Genomic DNA, 24,866 nt, shown 5'->3' with positions numbered 1-24,866 from the left:
ACTGATTCATTAGAATACCTTTACAACACAAACTATGGTATGATGTTACCACAAAACTAGAAAGGAAATCACACCCTCCAGTGGCCACACTGTGGATTACCACCATATCTACTGGAATATCAGAGAGAGATGAAAAACAAGGCTGGAGCAATAGCACAGTGGGTACGGCGTTTGCCTTGCATGCGGCTGACCCAGGTTCGATTCCCAGCATCCCATATGGTCCCCTGAGTATCACCAGGGGTAATTCCTGAGTGCAGAGCCAGGAGTAATCCTGTGCATCGCTGGGTGTGACCCAAAAAGCAAAAAACAAACAAACAAAAACAACCAAAAACCAAGTTGTTTTGATTAGTAGTCGTCGTCATCATCATCATCATCATCATCATCCCGTTGATGGTCAGTTTTCTCGAGCGGTCTCAGTAACATCTCCATTTGTCCTAGCCTTGAGATTTTAGAAGCCTCTCTTTACTCATCCTTCCCAACGGTGCCGCACTGGAGGCTCTTTCAGGGTCAGGGGAATGAGACCCAGCATTGTTACTGGTTTTGGCATATGAATACGTCACAGGGAGTTTGCCAGGCTCTACCATGCAGGCAGGAAACTCTCGATAGCTTGCCAGGTTCTCCAAGAGGGAGAACACGCACTTCCGGGAGCTTGGTTTTATAGTCTCTGGATGTTGGCCATTGATGGGATTACAGGACACTGGGGGGGGGGGGGTGTAGTTTCTGGGTGTGATTGCCTAGGTACTGGAAAATAGGGGATCTGGGCAGAAGAGGTCCAGTCCTGATCTGAGCAGGCTTGGAGACCTCTCAGCCCCGGGTCCTGCACACCTGGGTTCCTCTGCCGCTTCCTTCATGCATGAGGCTCGTCCGAACATGTGGAGAGGGGCCTTGAGCATGGCTGTGGCTGGATTCCAGAGGTGGCTGCGGGGACTCTGCTCAGGGCATGGAGGGAAACTCAAGCCACCCCCTCTGAGGGGCCCTCGTGAAAACAGCCAGGCATGGGGGGAAGAGACTCTGCCATTTTAATTAGTAGCCCTGTAGGACTATCGTCCTGTTTGTCATCGATTTTGCTCAAGCGGGCACCAGTAACTTCTCATTGTGAGATGTGTTGTTATTGTTTTTGGCATATCGAATACGCCACAGGTAACTTGCCAGGCTCTGCCATGTGGGCAGGATACTCTTGGTAGCTTGCCGGGCTCTTGGACAGTGATGGAGAAATCAAACCTGGGTTGGCCGTGTGTAAGGCAAACACCCCACCCAATGTGCTATCGCTCTAGTCCATCTGTAAGTAAAGAGCTCATAAAATGGACTAAGAGTCTGTCTGTCCAAGAGTCTACCAGAACAACTGAAAAGCTGAACTACTGAGTCCATGAGAATTTTTATGATAAATATTCATCCTTCAAATCTGGCAGCTCAGAGACTGCTTTCCCAAAAATGCTTTTCAAAATGTAATAATGTAGATTAAATATGTAAATAAAAAATAGTAAACATCTGTCAGCATCAGTAAAAGGAGAGGCTATTTCATGACATGATCTTTGAAAAATGAGCAACATCAAGAATGTGAGACAGTTTCCAATAAAAGCTTTATAGAACCTTCAGGCTAGACCCCATGTTCCTCGAGAAGGTGCAAATTCCAGATGTCACACAAAGTAAAGGAGTGGTAAGGCTGTAAATTGACAAAACTTTGAGAATCTTATTGAAACTGAAATTTAGAGGAAGACAGTTCCAGAGGGGATGAAGAGCCTGAAGAAATGGAAATGCGCAGAATAACAGAAGTTCTGCCTTCAACACATTTCCTTTCTATCAGACAGGAAAAATAAAATTTTACCTATTTGAAGGAGGAAGGAAAAAGAGGAAGGAGGAGGAGGAGGAGGGGGAAGAAGGGAAAGGAGGAGTAAGAGGAGGAGAAGAAAGAGGAGAAGGAGGTGGAGAAGAACAAAGAAAAAGGAGGAGGAAGAGGAGGAGGAAGTAGAGAAGGAAGTAAGTAGGGAAGGAAGGAAGGAAGGAAGGAAGGAAGGAAGGAAGGAAGGAAGGAAGGAAGGAAGGACGGACAAGTGGAAAGCACTATGATAATATTTGCCAGTACTGAACATTTTAATAAAACTCTGAAACAAAATAAGGACTAATAGCAGGTGACATCAAAGGCTGCAGATTTTTTTTTGATTAGTAAAAGATAAAAATTCTTTTTTAAAGTTTTGGTTGAAAAAATTTCATATTGTCCACTACAATTATTCTAGAGCAAGAGACTTAATTTACATGTATTTCTGCTTTTTTGAGGAGAAAATGCAGATAGCAAACATACGAGGGATCAGAGCACACCAAAAAAAAGACTCATTTCATTTAGAGATGGATGGTTTTTCGGTCTTCCACACAAATGCCCATTAAGGTTTTCTTCCCATTTTTTATAACTGTAATTCAGCTTACCTACAAAAACTTACCTCCTAAAGGTAAATTTAGCTTACCTCCTAAAGAGGCTGATACACTTTCTTCAAAACTAAGGAAAAAAAGTCTTGATACTAAGACATTTTTGAGGTTTCACAACCATTGTAGTGTAACTTACTACTGAGTTTACTGAAGTCTCAGTGTTTCATTATCTCTACACAACTCTCAAACTTTGAACATGATAATTAGTACCTATAATCAAATACACACAATTCTAGAGAGAAAAAAGGAACAATCCCTTGAGTTAACTTTCAAGTACATAGTGACTTTCCCTCATAAAGATAACCCTCCAATCTTGAAGGCTTACATTAGCTCCTTAAAACTAAAACATTTCGCTTTCTACTCTGGTATGTCCATTCTTTTTCTTTCTTTTTTTTTTTTTTTAATTTTTTATTGAGTCACCATGTGGAAAGTTACAAAGTTTTCAGGTTTAAATCTCAGTTATACAATGCTCGAATACCCATCCCTTCACCAGTGCTCATATTCCACCACCAAGAATCCCAGTATAGCTCCACCCCGCCCCCTCACACCCCAACCCCCCCACGCCCCTAATCCCCCACCCTAAGCCCCCCCCCCCGCCTGTGTAACTAATAAATTTCACTTTACTTTCACTTTGATTGCATACAATATTTCAACAAAACTCACTATTATTGTTTGGAGAGTCTCTCCCCTAAAGTCAGACCTGCTGAAAAGGAAGCATTAGATAATTTGTTTTCCATTGCTGAGGATGAAGAGGTATGAGGTCGAGTGACCACACTTAGCGGCCTCTCAGTTTGGGGTTTCTGTAATTTAGTATTTTAGTAACTAAGTCCAGAGAGATATCTGCCAGAAGTTGCATCGTTGCCAACTTGTACTTCTCAGTTACATTATATTTCACATATGAGTGCAATCTTTCTATGTCTGTCTCTTTCTTTCTGACTCATTTCACTCAACATGATACTTTCCATGTTGATCTACTTGTATGCAAATTTCATGACTTCATGTTTCCTGACAGCTACATAGTATTCCATTGTGTAAATATACCAGTTTCTTTAGCCAATCATCTGTTTTCGGGCACTCTGGTTTTTTCCATTGTCCATTCTTTTTCACTTATGATAAAGTGATGTGCTGAAGTGGTGGTGGGGGGGGCATTTATGGTCCTGGTATAAACTGCACAATAACTCTCATCTTCTGATAAACCAAATCTCTTAAAACTACGCTGTAAAAGTGTTTTCAACCAAACCCACCACTAATATTCAACATTTACTACTCTTTGGCCTAGAATATCCTCAGTATGCATTTCAGTTTAAGGAATCTAGGTCTAAGCCAAGTTCCGAGCTCTAATCCTCTGGACAGTAATGGTGCAAGGATGCTCTCACCCAACACTGTGACACCACAGCACCAATAGTCTGAGTGAAGTTCTAGGTTCAATTCTGGAAACCGTCAAACTGGACCAAACCCCAAACCAAAATCAAACAAAAAAATCCCAAACATGGGGCTTGAGTGATAGTACTGTGGGTAAGAGGCACTTGCCTTGCATGTAGCCAACCCTGGTTCAATCTCCAGCATCTCATATGGTTCCCTGAGCACCACCAGGATTGATCCCTTACAGCAGAGCCAGGAGTGAGCCTTTGGCTCAACACCCTGCCGCCGCCCTCCCCCCCACCCGGAACAAATAATAATTCAATACAAAAAACAAAAAGATTCCAGATCCCAGGAATGCTTTTCACATGCACACCACTAGGTTAAATCCCTAGCATGGGGATTTTGTGGCAGCACACACACAGAATTTCTAGACTACTGTCTCTCAAAAGCTCAACGTATTTACTTCCATCTACAATTCACTGATGAGGTATAAAAAGTGAGAAGAGGATATTTTGTTTATGTAAAGTCAGTAGTCTTTGTGAAATATTGATTGCCCTCAGTTTTTCAACATGCAATTTTGTCACTGTCATCCCGTTGCTCACCGATTTGTGAGTGGGCAACAGTAATGGCTCTCATTGAGAGACTTGTTACTGTTTTTGGCATATCCAATATGCACGGGTAGCTTGCCAGGCCCCGCCGCGCGGGCTCGATACTCTTGGTTGCTTGCCGCGCTCTCCGAGAGAGGCGGAGAAATTGAACTCGGGTCGGCCGTGTGAAAGGCGAACACCCAACCGCTGTGCTATCGCTCCAGCCCATGCAATTTTGTATAATGTATAATTGCTAATATATAAGCAAACACTGATAATTTAATCTAAATGTTCATAATAAAACTGCACAGTAACTCACTATTTATATTAAAAGCGTAAAAAAATGCAATACTGGCAAGTTAGCATTTTATCTGGTTCTTAACTAAGTCTTTCAAATATATTATCACTGATCATATATTCACACAACTTCTGTGAAAGAAATATATGCTTGCTAATTTTACAGAAGACAGAGATGCAGACTATGTAATACCTTGGTTACAAAGCCACCAGATAGTATTTGTGGGGGGAGGGAGGTGGGCCCATCTCCAGTGCTTGGGGAAACATGGGCTGTGATGGGTACTGAACCTGGACCGGCCATATGCAAGGCTGTCTTTGTTTCTGTTTTATCCAGCCCAAGAGAATTTTTTAGAAGTTACAAAGTTCAAATCTTTATTTCCAAACTTATTACAAAGGTACAGGAATCAAAATAGAGGGTCCCTGGCAAGATCAAAGAAAAATAAATGCTCAGATATGAATCCATCAATGGTCAGTAGGTTTCTGACAAGAATGCCAAATCTATTAAATGGTGAAAAATAATTAAACAAATGATGCAGACCAGTGGATTTCCAGATACCAAAACTAGAAGCTTACTCTAAGAAAGAAAGAAAGAAAGAAAGAAAGAAAGAAAGAAAGAAAGAAAGAAAGAAAGAAAGAAAGAAAGAAACAGAAAGAGAGAAAGAGAAAGAAAGAGAGAGAAAGAAAGAAAGAAAGAAAGAAAGAAAGAAAGAAAGAAAGAAAGAAAGAACGAAAGAAAGAAAGAAAGAAAGAAGAAAGAAAGGAAGGAAGGAGAAAGACAGAAAGATAGGAAGACAGAAAGACAGAAAGCCAGAGAGAGTGAGAGAAAAAGAAGTCCTCCATATGGATCAATAAAGGCCCAAACTCATTAATCCCAGAAAATAGGTATAATAGGCTTAATTAAGATTTAAAAAACCTTCTTAGCATCATGAGATATTATCAAGAAAACGAAAAGACAACACCCAGAAATAAAGTACTTGCGGCATGCAGTTAAGAGTTTTGCATCCAAAAAGTATAGTAGAAATGACATCTACACTTATATGCTCATTGCAGCACTGTTTATAATAGCCAGAATCTGGAAAAAAACCCATGCCCGAGAACAGATGACTGGCTAAAGAAACTTTGGTACATCTACACAATGGAATACTATGCTGCTGTTAGAAAAGATGAAGTCATGAAATTTGCATACAGGTGGATCAACATGGAAAGTATCATGTTAAGTGAAATGAATCAGAAAGAGAGGGACAGACACAAAAACACTGCACTCATTTGTGGAATATAAAATAACAGAATGAGAGACTAACACCCAAGAACAGTAGAGATAAGTACCAGGAGGATTACTCCACAGCTCAGAAGCCGGCCTCGCATGCTGGGGGAAAAGGCAGCTCAGGTAGAGAAGGGACCACCAAGTAAAGGGTGCTAGGAGGGCCCGCTCAGGATGGGAGAGGCGGGCTGAAAGTACACTACAGACCGAACATGATGGCCACTCAACACCCAAAAAGAAAGAGAGAGAGCAAAAGGGAATGCCCTGCCACAGAGGCGGGGCGAGGTAGAGGGGATGGGGTGGGGGTGGTGGGAGGGATGCTGGGAACATTGGTGGTGGAAAATGGGCACTGGTTGAGCGATGGGTACTCGACCATTGTATAACTGAAATGCAAGCACGAAAGTTTGTAAGTCTGTAACTGTACCTCACAGTGATTCATTATTAAAAAAATTTTTTAAAGAGTTTTGATCCATAATAATGAGCTCTGAAAGAAAGACCAACAAATCAATTTAAATATAAACAAATGATGTGAATAAATATCTTCAAAGAAATCAGTAAGTATACAGGAAGTACATAGCGAGGAAGTACATAGGAAATTCAAATCAAACTAATTTAAAACCATCATAACACCAATTCACAACCATCGAAACACTACTAAATGAAAAATAAAAATGTGAAGAATTGAAACCTTTGAAAAACTGGAACTATGTGAAAACTAAAATGGTATGTTTATGGCGTGGAAAAAAATTTAGAAGTTCTTGGGTGTATGGTGCCCCCAGCAGGTCAACCTGCACCTGTGGGGCGAGTGCATCAGCAGCCTGATGGTGCCTTCAGATTTCCGGATACCACAAAATTGCTGTTATGCCTTTGGCCAGACCCCAACAACTTGGGGCCAAGTTTACCAAGAAATTAAATGCCCAAAAGTTAGGTATGTGGGAGACACACCCACAAACCACCTCCAGTTCAGCTATATATAAGCTCCTTTATTGACCTTATTTCAGAGACCCATAAATCTCAAAAGAGATCAAAAAATGAAGTTAGGGTCTGTAGTGCAGGAACCTGGGACTGAAAGCTCCAGGCGAGCTTGGATCAGGACTGGACTCCTCCCCCCAGGTCCTCAGATTTCCAGTAGCCTGGCAGTCACACCCACAAACTGCCCCTGGCACCATGTAATGTCATCAACGGCCAAAACCCAGGGACTATAAACTAAAACTCCCAAAAGAGAATGTCCTGACCCTGGGCCAGGCTGTCTTCACCAGGGCGCCCCAGAGGGGAACCGGTGAGAGCCTTCCCCGCCCCAAGGGATCCAGCTCTGGCAGCCTCAAACCTTCACAACCCAATTGCTGCCACACTCAAAGCCGCTCCCCATGCGCTCGGCCAAGCCTCACATATGAGTAAACATATTCCTGGACCGCGCGACCACTTTTGCAGCTGTGCTACACATCATAAAAGACTCCCTACCCATTCTCCATAATTACCACACTACAGTTGATGGGGTTCAGATAGTAGGCAACAAATCATAGAGGTAAATGTGTATATATACACACACACACATATATGTACATATACACACATATATGTATATATGCATATATACACATTTTCAGATATATATACCAAAGCCCACATCACCCAAACTTTAACAACATGTTAATGATATTGCATAGGATGTCTTAATGGCTCCTGCCAAAATAGAACAATCTTCACACTGTTTCCTATAGAAACACTTTTTTGTAAGCATGTTCAGCAGTTCTTCATAAGAGATAATACGAAATATATTATTTCGGTTGTGTTTTAGGACAGGGATTGAGGTTTGGGATGGGAACATTCCAAATTTGATGGTGGAAAGGTGTAATTGTGGTGGGATTGGTGTTTGAATATTGAATGTAATCAAACATTGTGAATTAATTATAAAATTAAAAAAATTTTTTTAAAAAGTAATGTGGAGTTCATGCCCAACTCAATCAGCTTAATCAATGGCTAAATAAATAGCAGTGCTCCTACAATATTAAAAAAAATTGAGAAGTTCTTCAAAAAACTAACATAGGGTTGTAGAGATAGCACAGTGGGCAAGACACTTGCCCTGCACGAAATCACAGGGTTCAACCCCTGGCCCTACATATGATCCCCTGAGTCCTGCCAGGATTCCAGAGTGAAGAGTCAGGAGTGAGCCGCATACACATAAACATAGCCAGGAGTGGTCCAAAACACAAAACAGAAAGTGAAAAGTTAACACAGAATTACCATATAATCCAGTAATTCCACTCCTAAACCCATGTCCCTAAATTTATAATGAAAAGCAGAGACTCAAACACATTATTGTACACTGGTGTTCATGGCAACTTTATTCCTAATATAGGAAAATAAAAATAAAAACAATCCAAGGGTCCCTCAACAGATGAACAAACAAAATGTAGCAGCCAGATGCTGCTTAACAGACAGAGGCTCTAAGACTGTGTCATTAGACTATTTCATCATTGTACATAAATCAAAGAGTGCAACTGCACAAATCTAGCTGATATAAGGCCAGTGTTGTTCAACCACTGGTTCATGGACCATTACCAGTCTGCATATGCAGAAAGACTGAACACCAGTGATCTGCTGCTTTGGTTCTAACTGCCAGTGACTGACCAGTATATAGGGCAAGGTGCTGGTCCACAGGTATAAAAACATAAAAGAACACTGATATAGTTTACTAGTGCATATAAAGCCCACCCCTGGTCAAAAGCTAAGCTATTCATGACTGTATGTTTATACAATGAGATATTATTCAGCCTTTATTTTTCTTTTTAAACCCGCTAGGGATTTGCAAGGGGGTGGAAGTGGGGGGATTGAGCCACACTGGGCAAAGCCCAGGGGCTGGAGCTTTATTTCTCACTCTGAGCTCAGGGATCACTCCCTGGAGTGTTCAGGAACCAAAATGGAGTTGGCCATGTTCAAGGCAAGTGTCTTGGCCCTGTACTATCTCCCCTAGGGTCTCCACCTTAAAAAAATAAATTTTAATAGAACTTTGAAAACATTATGCTACATGAAATACACTAGACACAAATGGACAAATACTGTATGATTCCCCTTGTGTATCAACTAGATAAATTCACAGAGAAAAAAGATTAGCAATTATCAGGGGCTAGGGGAATGGGAATTAATGGTCAGCGTTTCTGTTTGGAATGCTTTTGGAAACAGTTCTGACAGTTGCACAACACTGCAAATGTAACTAATGCCACAGAATTACACACTTAAGAAGCAGTTAAACAGGAAAACTTCATATTATGTTTTACCACCAAATGATGCAATTAAATCCAAATTGAAACTTGAAGCATTGTCAACATAGCCCCAAGGTAGAAATAAAAATATATTCACTATTAACTATAGATATCACCATCTTCTAGTCAGTGATTATCATTAGGCCTTAATTTTCTCATTTAAAACAGGACTTTCCAGGGTTCCTGGAGCTGGTTTACTGGCAAACAAGCCCTTGGCTGTGTGCTCGATCGCTGGCTACAGCGAGTGTGGCTCAGGGAGCTCTGTCACCTGTGCTCCCTGGCCACAGCACCACAGTTCACTCTCTGGTGAACTGAGCCAGCAAGGGGATTTAGCAAGGGACCCTGCAAAGTTTAAAAAATGCTCTAAAGAGCCAGAATACAACAGTTATGGCACTTGCCTTGCACACGGCCAATCTAGATTTGACCCCTGGCATCCCAAATGGCCCCCTGAGCACCAGCATGAGCAATTTCTGAGCACAGAGCTAGTAGAAACCCCTGAGCATTGTGCAGTGTGCCCCCAAAACCCAGGGGGAAAAGCTTTAAAATCCAAGTCTCACTTCAATTGTCAATTCTTCATTTGTTTTAGCTTCCCATGAGTAAAACCCATTTAGCTCAGGTCCACTCTTCAGCTTATCTGTATAAAAAGTACACATCTAATTCAAATTCTAGCCCCAAAGACATCAAACAAGACTAACCTAGGTTAGAACTCCGTAGATATAAGGAATGGTCTTAACGTAAAAATTATTGGCTAGGTCCAAATCAGACTGGCCTCAGGAAGTTTTGGTATAAAACTGTTTAGTTCTGTGACACTCTACCAAACTCCATTGGCATGCAGGCTATCTTTGAGTCATCTCAGAAGGCTAAAACATAGCAACCCCATTGATCTGCCACTACTCAGCATCTCAGTATTCTTTTTTTTTTCCCCCTGGAAGAACTATCTTAAATTTAGGTGCTACACAGGATAAAAATCAGTATTTGAGGACTAGAATGACAGTATAGTGATGGGGAGCCTGCCTTGCCAGATGTGGCCCAAAACCAAAAAATAAAACTAAAAGAGTTCAGGAAGATTCAACTTTGAAAAAAATGTTGTAATATAATTAACCAGGGAGGTAAAGCATTAGGATCTGGCTGATCATGTAACTGATAGAACATCATTTAAATTATTTTACTTAAAGTTGCATTTTCCAAGAATCTGTGGAGAATCTACAGTAAAGTACAGATTTACTGTAGTCAGGATTTACTTTCTTGAGACACTACTGCTTTCTTTAATTTTATTCTGCCAACCTTCAAATTACTTTAGAAATAAAGCAAGAGTAGAAAATGTGGTGACTCACAGTTTTACAAGTTATTAAACATGCAGGAAAAGAGCAGAAATTTAAGCAGTCACACAAATCTCCAGTTATAACCTAAAAATTACTTCCCAATCTTCCATGAAGTTAAAAGCATCTTTTAAAAAAATTACGATGACTAGACAATCTACTAAGCACAGAGGATGTCATACATTTTATAGACTTCCTTTCTCACTTTCACAAGCTGAACTGTGGTTCTCAAAATACTGGAAAAATGAAGTTCTAACCTCAGTACCTTAAAATGTGACCTTATTTGGAAACAGACACTTTACAGAGTTAATCAGCTAAAAATGAGGTCATTCAGACCTTAATCTTAACCCAGTATAACTGGTTTCCTTATAGAAAGTGGAAATTTGGACAATTTTTTTTTTCCAGAAACACACACAGGGAAAATTTTTTATAAGATGAAGACAGGCTTCTGTGTGCCACCTAGAAGTAAGGGGACACTGCCAGGAGTTGAGAGAGCAGCGTCACCGCTGTCCCTCACCGCACTCAGGATAAGCCAGCCTAGCCTGATGATACCTTCTGTATCCGACTTCAGGCGAGCAGTCTGGGAGATTGAGTTTTTGTGGCTTAAACTCTGCAATTTGACGCACTTTGTTAAAGGCAGCCCTAAGAAAGCCACGTACTCACTGACTTAACTGTAAAGAAACCTACATGAAATCATTTACAGAAGTACAAAGAGGATGGGTAGAGGACATGATGCGAAATGGAAGAGCTGTCAAGTTTCTGAAGATGGAAAAATGAGGACCGAAAATAAAATCAGGCAGAACTGGTTTTGTTTAGACCAAAACCTACCCACTGGGGTAGGTGCATCAAAGCTTCAAGCTGTCCAGAGTTAGGGACTTGCATCTCCAAACGGAGAGTTCTGTTAAGTGGCCTCAGCACGGAGCTCAGCAGCGCCCTTGGGCCACCGCCTCCCAACTATTTGTGAGGACAACAGCCCTGCAGGAGACTCGACAAGGAGAAGCACCCATGACGTTCTCCCGTTCTCCCAGTGCTTCTCTGCCCTTTTGATCTGCACTCCGGCAACACAGAGGTCTTTGAGCTAGGTGAAAGTGTGCAGAACAAAGTCAGGACCACCGGTTCACGGGCCAGCTAGGTGTGAGGGCACTTCCCAGGCCCCCCTGAATGGTGCGGGGACTGCCTGAGCTGGACCAACACAAATAAAGGCAGTTCATGAAAGATGAGATGAGACAGTCTGGAGACTTTAAAATGTAAAACAGAGACTGGAGTGATAGCATAGCGAGTAGGGCGTTTGCCTTGCACACAGCCGACCTGGGTTCGATTCCCAGTATCGCATATGGTCCCCTGAGCACCCCCAGGGGTAATTCCTGAGTGCAGAGCCAGGAGTAACCTCTGTGCATGTTGGGTGTGACCCAAAAAGCAAAAATAAATAAATAAATAAATAAATAAATAAATAAATAAATAAATAAATGAATGAATGAATGAAATGTAAAACAGGGAAGGAGAGTCTGGACAGATAGCTCCACGGGTAGAGGACAGGCCGAGCATGCATAAAGCCCAGGCTTCGCTTTTGCACCATAGGGGTCCCCACACTCCAGCACCACCAGAAATGGGCCGTAAGGCTCCCTTCCAGCAGCTCCAGTGGAGAAGGCTTCGATTAACAGAAGTTAAACTAGGTGCAAGAAAGCTAGTACAGGGGTTACAGTGCTTGCCTCGCACACTGACCCAATCCAGGCCCAACCCCACCCTCCCCCACCCAGAAAAAAAGACTAAGTTGGAAGGAGGAGAAAAGACATGAAAAGAGGTAAGGAGCTGGAAAGAAATGAACTTTTAAAAGCTTGGAACTTCCTAAAACAAGTAAAAATTCTAAGGGAAACAATTTCCATTCTAGCATTCTAAAGTGGCCCCATCAATTAGGTTTCAAGCCAGACTAAAGGAATGTGGAAACTCGAGAGCTGAACTCCTGTGATCCCATTTTCAAGAAGGTGCCCAGCAAAACAAGGAGGCACAAGGAACAAGGGAAATGCAGAACCCAGGCGAGAAGTAACCAGCCAGGGGAGGCTCTGCACTCTGGAGTGTGCAGCTGTCAGAGCGGGAGGCCTGGACGTGGGGCTGTGAGCACAGAGCCCAGAGCATGCGCAGTGCTGGAGTACTTGTCAGCAAAAACAATTAGCTCCAGAGAAAACTGAGTTAAACTGAAGAAGAAATAAACCCATGATACCTCCTTAGTTCTAAGCATTACTTATAAAAATATAAATACTAAATATTGTGAAAATTTAAAGTTCTGCCAGCTATATCTAGAGGGTAAGAGAAAATGAGTGTGAGCAAAGTTACACAAAAGACAAATATCCCTAAGAGCACAGACTGGAGGAATAAAAGCCTCTTGAACAGTTACTGCTGGAAAACTGATTCATGACATGCAAAAGAATGGATCTGGACTATCTCACACCATAAGCAAAGATGAATTCCAAGGCCCAAAGACTTAAGGCATTAGATTTGAATCCTTAAAATATATTGAATGAATATAGCCAAAAACTCCCATGATATTGGTTTTAGTGGTACTGGTTTAGTGATTCAATTCCATTGTCAAAGGAGGAAAATGCAAAAATAAATGGGATTACAAACTAAAAAACTTCTGCACTAGGAAAGAATTTATCACTACAACAAAAAGTATCCTGCTGAAAGAGAGAAGATACTGGCACTCCATGCATCTGAAGAAGAGCTAATATCATCATCACTGTCATCACTGTCATCCCGTGGCTCATCGATTTGCTCGAGCAGGCACTAGTAACATCTCCATCGTAAGACTTGTTGTTACTGTTTTTTGGTATATCGAATACACCATAGGTAGCTTGCTAGGCTCTGCTGTGTGGGCAAGATACTCTCAGTAGCTTGCCGGGCTCTCTGAGAGGGACGGAGGAATCAAACCCGGGTCAGCTGTTTGCAAGGCAAATGCCCTACCCACTGAGCTGAAATACATAAAGCATTCACACAAAACTCAATAAACCACCTCACCCCCCCCCCCCAAAGGCAAAGAAGAGCTGAACAGACAGTTCTCCAAATAAGGCAAAAAAATGTATAACAGGCTTATGAAAAAATATTTCAGCATCACTGATCATCAGGAAAATGCAAATCAAAACAATGAGATATCACCTCACACCAGTGTTAATGTTCTACGCTTAAAAACCCTCACTCATTGGAACTTTATAGGATTCCTATAGGAAACCCATAGGGAATGTCAACATTGGTGGGAATTGAAATTGATTCAGTCTCTATGGAAAACAGTGTAGTGTTATCAAAAAATTAAAAAACAGAAGTACCATGATTCAGCCATCCCATTCCTAAATATCTACCCCCAAAACACTAAGTCAAAAAGATACGTGCACACCTAATGTTCATTTACCATAGCCAGGAACTGGAAATGACCCAAACGCCCCTTAGACATGTAAGTGGGCAAATAAACTGTGTATATATCTACAAATGCACTACTACTCAACTGGAAGAAAAGACGGCTTTTTGTCTTCTGCAACAATACAGAACTGGAGGGGGTCATGCTAAGTGACGTCAGAAAGAGAACAACCACCACGTGGCCTCTTTCATACCTGGTAAGTAAAGAAACAGGGTCCAATGAAAGCAAATCCTTAGACTCTTGACAACAAAACTGAGGTTACGGAAAGGGCAGGGGGAATTAAGAGAAGGGGCCTAAGGGAGAAGGATATTAGGTATTGGTGGGTGTGGGTGTGGGCAATCACAATGCACCCCAATAAACATATAAACATTCACACTCTTGTGAACCAATATTACTCCCAATAAATAATTTAAGAGATATGTCACATGGTGTAGTAGAAAATCTATCGAGAATATTAACATTGAAAAAATAAGCCACAATAGTTTAAGGATACAAACATGGAGATAAATCCTGAAAGAAAGAGATAAAATAGTTCCAAGAAGCTGTTGCAGGAAGCAGGAAGCAGTTAACAGAACAAACAAATCAGTGTTTTCATTATATACCCTCAGATCACTGATTTTTTTAAAAAAGACTATTAAAAAATATATATGTATATATACTTAATAAAGATCAACAGAACTGTTAGGTGATACTGCACCATAAAAAACATTACAGAAATGAAAGCCATCAGGGAAAAGAAACTGAATATCAGACAGACATAAACATGGAATGGGGGTGTCTGTTGCCGTTTCACTGATAATTAGGAAAAGCTCTTTCCAACTCTCAAGATAGTACCTGCTAGTCCGTGTGAGTTTTATGTTATCTAATTAATGAGACAAAAGAACCAACTCAAACTTTAAATTAATCTCTACTAAGGCATTAATTTACTTGGGGGAGAAGATTTTCTAACATAAAAGGCAATTTACTTCCTTTGACAAGTAAAAAGATTCTGAGCTTTTCAGTTAAATGTTAGAGTCTCACACTAAAAATATAAACAAAGCTCTGCCCATGATACACGCTTTGACTCATTTCTAATCGCTCATGTAGTACTTCCTTATCAATACCCCTGCTCCAGTTTCATAATATTCTGCTTTAGGGAAGTCAAGTTTGCCCTACAGAGCTCTAAGCTACTTCTGAGAAAGAGGGATTTTTTTTCTGTTTCCCTTTTTGTCCAATGCCCTGGGAACTAGACACTGGTGCCACTGCTGCCACAAGAGACCACCCAGCCTGCTACCCTGCACCTGACCCTGGCAGGGGGGGAGGGGGGGACTTGTCGCTGATCCCTTCATGGAACTTCACCTGATCCTGAGAAACAGTTCACCAGAAGTATTACTCCCTTATTCAAGATAAAAAATAAATGAACAGTATATTGAAAGTGTACTTGTGAATCTGGGAATTCCTAAATATCTATGAACACATTTGTGTCATGAGTGGTTCTTGCTATTGGCAAGTTCATAAATACCCAATCATTAATTCAGTTAACAGTATAAAAAGACCATGGGAATTCCAATAAAGAGGCAAGAGAAAAAAACAAATAAAAAAACTCCATTGGGAAGGATCTTATCTGTAGATGTGGTGACCAAGATAGTCAAATGAGTAAAGAGACACGACAACCTCAGAGCCTCGACGGTACCAACCATTTTAAAGGGTCACCCTCCAGGTGTTCAGATGAGCTCTGTGAGGATCCAAGAAGCTGGAAGTGCAGACAAGCTCCAAAACACTAGTTCAACACTGGCACAGTGCAATCCTGCATAAAGCAGAGTTTAAAAAGCTCCTCTCTCTCATCAGCAATGTCAAAATCACCAGGGAAAAACCCTGAAGATCATGTGTTGAACACTAAGATAGCAAGCGTCAAATAGCATCCTAATATTTTAACACTTTCCCCAAATGACACAGAACCACCTTTCTCTCACACAAACCTGTGCAGCAGCATCTGGCTTGAGTTTAGTGGCCGGCGGTGTGCATCATCTGGCTTTATCCAAGCAGGGAGCACAGAAGTCTTAGCCTAATTCCTTCCGCTATTTTCTTGGCTAGTTTTTGTCTACCTGATATAGTCTGAGTGTCATTCAAAGAAACCAAAGTCCTCTCCTATAGAGCAGCAATAGTTAGATGCCCCACATACAGTATGAGTGAGTTCTGCTCTCTCTCATGAGATCAAAGTAAAACCCTGAAATTGGTTTAAGCATGCCAAAGGATACTTATTAACAATCAACATTTCAACCAACATTTCTGAGAACGTTTTTTAGTCCTGGGTGTGGCAGCGACAGGGATAACGGGCTCAGTGGAGTCAGCGGCACTACATGGTTGTATGGCTTCAGCAACTTTTTCAGGTTCAGTGTCTTCCTGTAGAAAATGCAACTACTGGGACCCAAGAGGTTGTTCAGCCAGCAAGGTGCTTGCTGAGAGTGCAGCCGACCTGGTTCAATTCCCAGCACCACCTAGAATCCTCCAAGTCCTGCCATGAGTGATACCTGAGCAGAGAGCCAGGAATAAACCCTGACCACCACCAGAGAAAAAAAAGAAAAAAAAAAAGAGAGAGAATGCAACTATTATCTCTACCCCACAGGATTATTGTGACTGGTAAGAGGTGAGTTATGTAAAGCATAATTCCCACCTAGCTCAAAACAAATATCAAGTATATACCTATAACAGTGACAAACTTTTGTGAATATTAAAAATCTTCTAGAAATATTTAAGGTTCCTAAAAAGTAGGCACCAATATCATTTTACGGTCTCAATGTATAAAGTCTATATTAAAGATCTCAGAAATCAAAGTTTGCAATTTTCAAATCATATTAAAGTTATTCTGATGCCTCTCCGGGAGAAGGCGTGGTGTCCGACATTTTGTGGGTCCGTTGAGAAGGTATGAACTTTTGGCGCGAGAAAAAAAAAAATGTGTGCTTTGAACTTGAAACAGCCGCGGGATACAGGGCCAGCCCCAGCCGGGGCCGGTGCTCGGCTCCGGCCGGCCAGGTTTTCGGCCCGGGTGCCCATGCCTCTGCAGAGCCGGTGGATGTGGAACGAGCGGGAACCAGAGACAGCTTTAGGAATTGGGGTTCCAGCAAGTGCTTGCACCCATGTATGGAGACTGTGAACTAACTTTGGCTACATGCTGCTCCAGGAAGGGAAATGATTCATTTTCAAACTTAAATCTTCGCGGACTTAATTACTATAATACAGAAATTGTAAACCGCGCGGACGCTACATTTTATCTCTTCATTCTCATCAGTAGAAAACTTATTATCAAATATTTCCCTGTTAATAGAGCTGTATTCTTAGAGGATAAATTCCAACAAAAATAGTGAGTCTGTTTTGAAACTCTAACAACAATAGTGAGTTATGTGTTGAAATCTGGAATGTAATCAAGGTAAAGAGAAAAGGAAGTGAAATTATCACTCACGTACGGGGTGGGTTGGGGGGTGAGGGGTGGGATGTATACTTTTTTTTGTTTGTTTGTTTTGTTTTTGCTTTTGTTTTTGTTTTTATTGGTGGTGGAATATGGGCACTGGTGAAGGGATGGGTGTTTGAGCATTGTGTAACTGAGATATAAGCCTGAGAACTTTGTAACTTTCCACTTGGTGATTCAATAAAATAAATTTTAAAAAAAATAAAGTTATTCTGAGCTATGTGAGCAAGTTAGGAACCCCTACAATAAAAATTAGTTGTTTCTGATAAAATAACTGCATAACATATATTAAGTGACACTTTCCCATTTTAATGATACTTCCCCACATAAGTCCTGTTCCTGTTTAGTTCAAAGGTAAAAAGATGTTATGACTATAACTTTCAATAGGTACCATTATTTATATACAATGGTATAAAACATTTTTATACAAAATATATTGTTTTTTAAAGAAATATGTAAATCAACATTTTAAAAATATTTTAGAAAGAAAAATAAGTAAAATGCATTTGGCATCCATATAAAACAAAAGGTATATTTCCTATATTACACTTCAGTAAGCCCAAATTCCTCGACTCAGATCCTTTTAGAAGACACAGTGTTTCATTAGGGATGTCCACTTTAGAGACTGGACTAAGACACCATTCCAGAACCCAAGGAGTACCAATTCAGAGTTCTTAAGTACCTGGTGGTTCTGCTTGGCTCGGTTTCAGGTTTTTCTGTTATTGGTTTTTGAACCACACCCACTATGCTGCTCAGGGCTTACCCGGGGCAGGGCTCAGGGGGCTGTATGCAGACCCAGGGATCACACCTGGGTGGGCCTAGGGCCAGGCAAGCAGCATACTATTTCTCTGGCTCCTACATCAGTCTACATCAGTGGTTCTCAACCACCATTGCTGACCAGTGTTGGTTCTTAGCTGTCAAAAGGCCTACCACTGCAGGCCCTGAATGGAGTAAGAGCACCGAGGGTAAAATGCTTGCATTGCATGCAGCCAGGTTCAATCCCTGTCACAGGACCCGCACATGGTATCTGGGGCCCCACCAGGAGTAATCTCTGAACACAATTGGATATGCCCCCTGCTCACCACCCCCTGCCCCCCGCAAAAAAAGAAAAGAAAACCACGGGCCTAGCTCTGTAGTTACTGGTTCTTTGGTCAGTGAAGTTGGGCCTGTCAGATGTGGTCTGCAGGTAGGTTGAAAGGACAGGTTGAGAACCATGGCTCTAAACTGTTTAAACAGGCCTCCAAAAGTCAGAAAAGAGTGATCCACCAAGCTTCCAGAACATCCCAAGAAATGTTTTTCTGTTACTGCTTCCTTGTGGAAAAAGCTGGTGTGGACATGCTCACTGAAAATGTCACACAACCGGGACCTGGCTCAAAGGGCTGGAGTGTGAGCTATACATGCAGAAGACCCAGATGGTCTCTGCCAGCACCCCCAGATCTTCTGCCAGAAGCAACCTAAGCACCACTAGTTGTGACCACACAACAAAAAACAAAAATACAAAGAAATGTATGATACTATAAATGGATATAAACTGCACACAATGAAGTTCAAAATTCAAAAATAACAAAAGCAGCTACCATCCTTCCCGACTCCAGGACATGTTGTGGACAGAGCCCAGGGCTGCACTCACCGAGGCCCTAGCCCCAGCCGCAAACAGGTTCTTAAGAGCCCACTTTCCAGTGGACCTGCCTTTCTTAAACATACTTGCATAGTCACGCAACTAGCAGATATCAGACATAAGTAACTGAAAAGTTCATATTACTAACAACTGTACCAACCATCTTACATTTCGGTCTTTTTGTAGAGTTCTAAAATGAAGGTAGGAAAAGGAGTTGATGCTGTTCATTTGGTAGTTATATTAATTTCTGGCTCTTTTTTTTTTCTTTCTCGCTTAATTTTAACCCCACTCTTGGGAAGCCAGGAAAGTTGGCTTCTAAGGCTCTGGGGGGAGTGAATGGAAAGGGCCGCTGGCGACTCAGGTCGAAAAGGAGTACACTGTGTCACTCTAGCCCGAAACGGCAGAGCAAGGGCGGCTTTATCTCGCAGTGCAGCATGGCTTATCTCTGAACAGTTCTTTTTCTCTTCTCCTCTCAACAGACGACAAACTTAGGCATGACCATCCAACCACAGGACTTCAGGGGAGGGCGCGGCCATCAGGACCACGCTGGGCTGTTGATCAGGAAGGGACAAGGGCTGAAGAGGACAGCAGAGGCTGGGAGGATCCCAGCAAACACAAGCCCGCCTCTGACTCCTGGGAGTAAGCAGGGCCTAGGCAGAGATGGTCACTGCTTGGCTGTCTTGAGTACATGGAAAAGCTGTGGACAGAAGCGTGGACAGGGCATACAGTACCTGGTGTTAGCAACAGTGCCACCAAAAAGCCAGTGAAAGGCCAGGGGAGGTAAATTCCCCAAACCCCACAGAGCTGCCAGCTAAGTCACTAAGAAAGCAACTTGCTCCAATACTCTATGATCTACATGTAACATAAAGCTTACTACTCCTGTCTGTAATAAACAGTGTCAAAGTTATAATAAGACAATTTATACAGGATTCTGCCAATTGGAGACCGCCTACCACGTTCTAAGCAGTTTTACCATAAAGAAAGCAAAAGGTAGGTAAAAAAAAAAAACTCTAGGACTCTGTCTGAAACATAATGACTTACTTATCAATGAAGGGAATGTGAGGTAAAAGTGGAATTTCAAAATTAAGATTCTAAATCACCACGGAGCACAAACAGTGACAGCCATTAAAAGGGGAAAAATGGGACAACTCAGGTCAGACTTGGGACTGGCAAGTCACCTTAGAGGTATAGGCCGAGTGTATCCCCAATGAAGGGGCTATTCACTGTCTGTAAATATGTATACCAAGATACTGACAGAGGGAACCAAGCTATATTTAAACTAAACCCAAGATTTTCATTGTAATGCTCACTGGCTTCACTTACCCTTTTGCCAACACTAAAGGTAAGGCTGCTGCCAGGATCATTCACCCAAAGTTACCAAATCGGGAAAAGTTGAATGAACTCATTCAGGAAGTGCCACCAGCGCTCGGGTCACAGGCGAGGTGACACTGCCGCCTCTGACTGGATTCTATGGTCCTCTACTAAGGTTCTTCCAAAAGTGGCTCCGCACCTGCCACGGGCAGCTAAATTTGGTCTTCAAGGGCCCCATCAAGTGCGTGAGGCAGGGGGGCCAGTAAACTAAAAACTACCAAACAGGTGATGAGTATCTTTACTGCTACAAGAATGCCGCAATAAAAGCTGTGAAGTCCCAGCAGACCCAGTGATTTGGTTTTGTGACAGTGGTTTGATTTCAGAGTTCCATGGTTTTCACATGCTGCCATTTCCCGCCCCCCCCTTGGAGTTTCCTCTGCAGGTTTCAACCACACCATCATTTATTAAAAGACAGTCCCCCCCCCTTCCCCTACTCTCACCCCCAACTTCCGAAGACCAATTTCTCCATCAACATTTGGGTGTGCAGATGCTTCGGTAGGGTACAGCAGAATCAAACGGAAGCTGCCCACATTGCCCAGCTTCTTCCACACCCGGCCTTGGCCTGTTCTTTTCACAGTAGGGCGTTTCAGTACAAGGGCTAGTAGGCATGGCCAGTGCAAGACAAGTCTACAGGCAAAAACTGAGAGAGAAGTATGGGTATTCTGTGCCCCGAGCACTGGGTGATCTTGGTTCCAACCCCGGCCTGCCAAATGGTCTCCTGAGCACTGCCAGGAGTATCCCAGCGTGCAGAACCAGGAGGAAGCCTTGAGCACAGTCGGGTGTGGCCCCCAAACCGAACCAAAACAAACCAAACCGAAAACGCTGCACTGGAGGAGCCGCCCAGTAAAGGCAGCACCCTCAGCCTTCCACACATCACCCAGCGCCACCTGCGACTCTGTCCGCCCTGTGCTGCTTTCAGCAATACAATTCCGTCAGAGCACGAACACAGAAACCATTCTGCGCCACTAAATACTTTGTAAATACTCTCGGCCAACTCCGTATAGTCAAAGTATAAAGTAGCCGGGTCAGATTTTTAATAAACCGTAAGGCCTGGGCCAACACTAAAGCAAACACTTTTGCATGTATGTACGTGTGTGCGTGCGTGTGTGTGTCCATCAGAAAATAAGTGAGGGGAAAAAAAAATGATGCCCAGACGGGTGTTTTAAAATCAGCCTTAAGTAACCCTGCGGGGCATTTCCGATTACTCAGAATTCCAGCGTTTTCTGAAAAGGCAGGGTGATCTTCGGATTCCGTTGGTTTTTTTCTCCCCCCCCCCCCCCCCGTTTCTTAAGCATGCCTTCAAAATGCCATTCCCGTTTTCCAGTGGGGTCAAGTGTCTTCATGTGCGAGTGAAGGAAATGGAGAGGCGCCGGGGGCTTGAAAGTTGGGCGAGACGCCACGGGCGGCGAGCACGGGGCACGGAGCCCCCGCCGAGGCTCAGCGGGCCGCGCACCCCCCGCGGGCTCCGGGCGCCGACAGCAGCGGGCAGCCCCGCGCGGGTCCCGGGCCGCGGCGCCCTCCCCCCCGGGCCGGGGGCGGGCGGCAGGCGCGGGCCGCGCGTCTCGGGGTGAGGGGACGGCGTCCCCGGCGGCGTGAGGGGACCCGAGTCCCCGCGATCTGCCGCCGCAGCCCGCCTCGGCCCTCCCGCCCCGCCACCCGCCGCCCGTCGCCCCCCGCCCCGCCCCGCCCGGGCGCCCCCAACTCGCGCCGACTCGGCCCCCGGCGTCCCCGAGCGGCCCGGCCCGCTCACCTGAGGCGGCGGCTCCGCTCCCGGCCCGAGCCCGCGCCCCGCGGGCAGCTGCGGAGAGACGGCGGCGGGACGGCGACAGCGACGAGCGGCCGGGCCGGGCGGGCTCGCGGGCAGCCGAGGGGGCGGGGCCGGTCGGAGGCGCGCGCCTTGCCCGGGCGCCCGCCGCCGCCGCAGCCTCCGAGCCGCCTGGGCCGCAGCCGAGCCGGGCGGCCCTCATGAATGGGCCGCGGCGGCGGGATCCGCGCAGGCCCCGCCCCGGCCACGTGACGCCGCGCTCCGCCGCCCCCTGGCGGCCGCTCCCGGGCCGCCCGGCGCCGACCCCCCCACCACCTCCCGGGAAATGGGAGCGAGCCAGGGCGACGCTTCTTGAAAGAAGTGTTTGTGTGAAGTTTCTATTCGGCCCCGGGACTGTCACGTGAACCTTAACGGCCCAGTTGCCCAAATAGAAAAAACAATTAAGTGCAAAAATACATTTGATGTTTAATTTTATATATCATGTATCAGTGTATAAACATTAATTTTTTGTAGTTTTATGTATTTTATATAAAATATAGAAAACCCTAAAACAAAATATTATATATTTAACATAAAAGGTATATATAATATAGATTAAGGCGCAAATGTTTTTTATTTTGCTACTGATCGCCAGGAACACGTCTGCATTGTTTGTCTAATTCTCTACCCAGTCCGTCCTCTTCCCTCCCCCACAATGCTATCATACACTTTACTTAAAAATACACTTACAGGCCCCAGAAAGAGCCCAACAGGCTGGAGCATTCTGGAGGCCAGGCTTGATCCCTGACCCCACTGGCGTGACCCTGAGCCCTGCCAGGAGCAGTCTTTAAGTACCACCGGGTGGGGCCCAGAAACTATATATATATTTATTTTGTGAGATATGGATTGCTGGCACAAGATAAAGCTTTTTTTTCTTCAAAAGAAAAAAAAAGTGAATTTAAAAAGCAAGTGCTAGTACTTCCCCTCCTCTTTTCAAAATATTCTATTTATTTCAATATGGATGTGTGGCAGTGAAGCAAGAAAAAGAACTCCAGCCTCCGTGTCTACAGTAAATGGAAATGGTAATGCCTTTCTCATGGAGTTTGGGGATCCAGCGGGATTACCTGCAAGGAGCTTCAGTTAGCTTCGTGTCAGGAGCCTACGACTTGCAGTAACTGCGGCTTGCTTTCCTTTTGCGCATTCCCCACTTAGCCGTGTCCTCCTTCTCAGCTGTACACTTCCCCAGGAGCAACGCTGCCAATAGCGTTTTGCCAAATTCTGGGCATCCTGAACACCCCGTCTGCCGCACAACCTGGGCATTTGATGCCTGGCTCTGAAGGACCTTTTGTGATTGCCTCATCCTCTGCTGCCTGCTGAGTGACACCTCCATTTAAGCAAAGCAGGGGCTCATTAAATACGTGTCAAATGCAACTCCTTTGCTTCCTGACCTTGACACCACAGAAGTGTGTGGAGATCCGGAATTGCCCTTCACTCCACTGGGACATGGGGGGAAGTCCTGCCACCTTCCAGCTCAGCACAGAGGAATCTCGTTCCTCTAAGTGTCACCTCCTCTCCCGGTCCAGATCTATCTCAGCTGTGGCAGGTGGAAGCTCCCACAATATAGGAGGAAGCAGAGAAAAAGCTAAATGTATCTTTCTCCCTCTGTTCACCCATGGGCTCTCCTCCTCATAGCTTCTCCTCAGACAGGCCACTCTGCTTTTCCTCATCTTCGGACTCTCTCTCCCTCTCCTCTACCCCTGAAACTGCTCAAGCTAAACCCAACCATGACTTCCTGTTTGCTGAACACCCGGGACCCTTTTCAGATCCTCTCTCACTCCCTCCATTTGGCTAGATGTTACTGACCACAGTTTCCTTCTTGAAACTCCCTCTTCCTCTCTTTGGTTGGAACTCTTCTGGGGAGCAGGGCCTGAGCCCGGGGCTTCACACAGCGCCACCAGCATCAGCCACAGTGAAGTCGTAGTCTGACCCATCGTTTTTGTGCTTCGAACCGGCTCCTCCTGAGTCTCTTCCCTACCACATTGCACCATGCTCCAGTTAGTCATCCTCGCCAGAAATGACTCTTTCCCTCTCCTTCTAGGGTACAAGTTCCTCAAGTCCTGTCTTTCCTCTCACTCATGCTCTCCATAGAACTACTGGCTCAGCCTCAGGGTCTTCCATGCTTGAACCCCACAGTGGCCTCAGCATGACGCCAGGGTAGGGACATCCAAGCTGATGTCTGACCTTCCAGGTCTTCGGTTTCTTTTTCTTTCGGAGGTTGTTATGCCCCACTGTGCTCAAGGGCCACTTCTGGTTCTGCACTCAGGGATCACTCCTCGCAATGCTCAGGGGACCACAGGCAGTGCCAGGGATTGAATCGAGATCAGGTACATGCAAGGCAGAGACTTGACCTGCTTTTCTATCTCTTCAGTCCACAGTCAACGGTTCTAGTCACCCTCCATCTGGAATTGCAGATCTGACCCTGAAACAAATTATTGGCAATTCTTTGCTTAGAGAAAGGTCCAAGTTCCCTAGCACCGTATCTATGGCACACTTTCCCCCCATCTTTTTCTCCTGCTCCTTCTACATATATGCTTCAATCATTCCTTTTACAACAGAATTTTTAAAATATTGATCTCTTTGTTTCCTATGCATCTCTACCTTTCTTTTCCCTCAATAAGAATTCATCCAGGCATTCTCCTTGTCTCATGCATCTTCTAGAAAATAGAAATTGCCAGTAAGACATTTCCTTCCTATCTTTAATTTCCAGCTCTC

General features: G+C 43.9%; 1 protein-coding gene across 1 annotated transcript in view; it reads right to left on the bottom strand.

Moving 5' to 3' along the window:
• Positions 1-22,272, bottom strand: part of LPIN2 (lipin 2) — an 82,712-nt gene extending 60,440 nt beyond the window's left edge. Inside the window, exon 1 of the mRNA XM_055126607.1 lies at positions 22,101-22,272. The gene's annotated coding sequence lies outside the window, so the exon portion shown is untranslated. The remainder of the gene's footprint in view (positions 1-22,100) is intronic.
• Positions 22,273-24,866: the final 2,594 nt, after the last annotated feature.

This window comes from Sorex araneus, chromosome 2 (assembly GCF_027595985.1).
Source record: "Sorex araneus isolate mSorAra2 chromosome 2, mSorAra2.pri, whole genome shotgun sequence".
NCBI lineage: Eukaryota > Metazoa > Chordata > Mammalia > Eulipotyphla > Soricidae > Sorex > Sorex araneus.
This window is presented reverse-complemented; position numbering and strand designations above follow the sequence as displayed.